Below are 3,615 nucleotides of genomic sequence, written 5' to 3' on the forward strand. Positions count from 1 at the left end.
AAGCTACTCCATACAATGAAAGTGAAACGGAAAGGTAAGGAAGGCAATATGGCTATCAAGTTAGACATGTCGAAAACATATGATAGAGTGGAATGGAGCTTTCTAGAAAAGATGATGCTTAAGCTGGGTTTTGGTAAGAAATGGTATGACCTTGTGATGGAGTGTGTAAGGTTAGTCTCTTATGCTGTCCTTATTGATGGTGAACCTGGTGAGGTCTTTTCCCCATCTAGAAGATTGCGTCAAGGGGACCCATTGTCTCCATACTTGTTTTTAATCTGCGCTGAGGGGCTAAGTTCTATGTTACATAGTGCTAAAGCAAAGAGTTTGATCAAGGGTGTTGCAGCCACAAGGGGTGGATTGAGGATAAACCACCTTCTTTTTGTTGATGATTGTGTAATCTTTTGCAGAGCCAAACTGGTAGACTGGTACCAAATTCGAGATCTTCTGACCTTATATGAGAGTGCATTTGGCCAAACTTTGAACAAAGAAAAAACCAGTGTATTTTTCAACTCCAATACTAGGATGGTAACAAAGGAATTCATTTTACAGCAGGTGAGTGGATCAAGGTGTAATGATTATAATCAATATCTAGGCCTCCCCACTGTAGTTGGAAGGGATAAGTATAATACCTTCAAGTCTTCAAAGGAGAGGATCTAGAAAAGAATCAATAGTTGGAAGACTAAATTTTTATCCTCAGAAGATAAAGAGATCCTCATCAAGAGTGTCTTACAGGCAATCCCAGCCTACACCATGTCTGTTTTTAAATTGCCTGGAATTCTAATTAAAGAAATTGAGTCCCTCTTATCTAGTTTCTGGTGGAGTCATAGTGCAGAATGGAAAGGAATTCATTGGAAAACGTGGAGGTCTTTGGGGATGGTTAAGAATCAGGGAGGCCTGGGGTTTAGGGATCTCAACAGTTTCAACAAGGCTCTTCTAGCCAAATACTGCTGGAGGATGTTAAAGGAACCAAACTCCATGGTCTCGAAGGTGTTCAAAAAAATTTTCAAATTGTTATTTTTCTTCTACAAAAAAGCAGCTCCGCACCGCTATGCTAGAAGAGCCTTCCACAGCACTCCTTTGAAACACACCATCACACACTCAAGAGTCGGCGCCGCAGCACCCAAATGACTGCCTCCAATGTTCCCCAGACCTACAATTGCACTCATGCAACATTTTCAGGGAAGTTTACTTTGATCCTTTCAATTTTCATCTATTTTGATTCTTCACATTGGAGACAATGTGTTCATTAAGTTTGGGGGTAGGTGTCATTTATTTTGGAGTATATATTTATTTTCACAAAAAAATTTAAAAATTTAAAAATCACAAAAATATTTTGTTTTCCTTTTGTTTTGTTTTTGGGCTGATGATCACAAGCCTAAGATATTACCTGATTGAAATTGAGTTGGGTTTTTAGAAAATGCTAAATTTGTCTTGTTTGTGCTTAATTCTTGTGTTAGCTTGGGTTATTTGAATTCCTTTGAACACTTTTGCACAATACCATGATCAATAAGTTGCTTTGTTGACTAAGATTATATTTATGTGAATTAGATATTTTCTAAGATCTCACTGAACTCTAGAACCTATTTGATAATCTCTTGAGGTGAAATCCTATGCAGCACTCCACTAGAGATATGATCTAGGCCATCTTTGGAACCTTTGAGCTTTTCTAGTCTACCCTAATTATCTATCTCTAGTCACCCCTTTGAGCCTTAAACACATTGGCTATTTTTCTTTCAGTAACCCACATTTACCACACCTTTTAACCCATAAACACTAATCCTACATTTTCAAGAAAATTTGTTACTTGATCAATCATTGCATAAGGGAAAAAGTTTGTTAAAGAGTTAAAAGAGCAAGAGCAAGTTTGGTATTCTATTATAAAAAAAATGAAAAAAATATAAATAATACAACCCGAATTACAAAAGAAAAAAAGTTTGGGCGTTGTGGAATTAAAAAAAAAACAAAGAGAGAGAGAGAGAGAAAACAAAAAGATGAATAAATCGCTCATAAGTTGCTTTAGAAAGTAAATGTAAAACTCTGTTTCTCTCTTCATTGGTGAAGCTTGTGTTGAATTTTCTTGCTTTGAATTCCATACCAATTTTTTTCTTTTGCCATCACCTTATTATTAAGACCTTTTGATCTTTGGTGGTGTGTTTGTACTACATTAGTGGAGAGTTGATTTGAAAAATAGGCATATGAAGTTCGAGAATCTCATCCTCATAGAGATCAATCATAATTCAATTGAGTTTGCATGAATAGATCCGAGTTAATAGAGTAGCAAGTTGAGATTGGTTACTCACACACACACTCAAAGATTTTCCTGTAAACCTAAGCATGCTCTTGAATTAGTCTAAAAACTTGTTAAATGTCTAGACTTTCCTTGAATCAGTTTCTTTATGCAATCCATGAGGCAATCATTATGAGAAACCAATTTACTTTATTTGTTTAACTTTTCTTTTCTCTTTTCTTTTTGCTCGAGGATTAGCAAATCTTAAGTTTGGGGGTGTTTTGCCAAAAACTTGTTGTTGGTTTTGAAAACTCGGTGGACGCTTGACAACATTCTGGGAGTTGCTCCACAAGAAATTTGGGTGGTTTCTCCATCCTGGATTGTAAGTGTTGGAATAAGGATTGCTTTGTCGTTGGTAATTTGACACAAAGTTCGCTTGCTCCGACCTATTGTTGGCGAATGGATTTCCCACTTGACAATCTACCCCCATATGATTTCTTGCACAAAATTTACAAATTGCATTAGTAAATTGAATGAACTCACATTGACATTGTCTAATTTCTTAGATAAAGCTGCAACTTGAGCAGCTAAAGCGGAGAAAGAATCAATTTCGTGAACTCCCTGAGTTCTTTTTGTTGTCACTCGATCCATTGGCCATTGATAATTGTTGGTTGCCATCTCCTCCACCAACTCATATGCGTCTTCCGGTGATTTCTTCATCAAAGTCTCTCCCGCTGCTGCATCAATCATTGTACGTGTTGTAGGCTGCAAACCATTGTAGAAGGTTTGCACTTGAATCCAAATAGGAAGTCCATGATGTGGGCACTTTCTAAGCAATTCTTTATACCTCTCCCAAGCTTCATAAAGAGACTCCATATCAAATTGGACAAAAGTGGTGATATCATTTTGCATCTTCACAATTTTGGCTGGGGGAAAGAACTTTGCTAGAAACTTTTTAGCCAAATCGTACCATGTAGTTATAGTTAACGGTGGAAGTGAATTTCCTTTGCCTTGTCTCAGAAGGAGAATGGAAAAAGTCTCAATCTAATAGCATCATCATAAACCCCGTTATGTTTAAAAGTATCACATAACTCCAGAAAAATTAGCTATGTGAGCATTTGGATCATCATGTGGCATGCCACTGAATTGCACCGTTGAAGCCATCATTTGAAGAATAGCTGACTTTATCTCAAAGTTATTGGCTTGAATGGCAGGTCGTCTAATGCTAGAAGTAGCTCCGGTGACCAAAGGGACAGCATAATCTCCCAAAGTCCTGTTTCCAAGTTGATCTTCCATTGTTTCGTTCTCAGTTGTGGAATCCTCATTCTCCTTGTTCAAACGATGAAGGGTGTGTTCAATTTAAGGGTCAAAATGTACTAAATCCAAGC

At 37.2% G+C, this 3,615-nt stretch overlaps 1 non-coding gene across 1 annotated transcript; it reads left to right on the forward strand.

Annotated features, from left to right (window-relative positions):
• The first annotated feature begins 3,034 nt into the window (after positions 1-3,034).
• LOC118347820 lies at positions 3,035-3,141 on the forward strand. Its single transcript, XR_004800967.1, has one exon. It is a non-coding gene; the product is annotated as a small nucleolar RNA R71 (small nucleolar RNA).
• Positions 3,142-3,615: the final 474 nt, after the last annotated feature.

The sequence above is a fragment of the Juglans regia genome, chromosome 2 (assembly GCF_001411555.2).
Source record: "Juglans regia cultivar Chandler chromosome 2, Walnut 2.0, whole genome shotgun sequence".
NCBI lineage: Eukaryota > Viridiplantae > Streptophyta > Magnoliopsida > Fagales > Juglandaceae > Juglans > Juglans regia.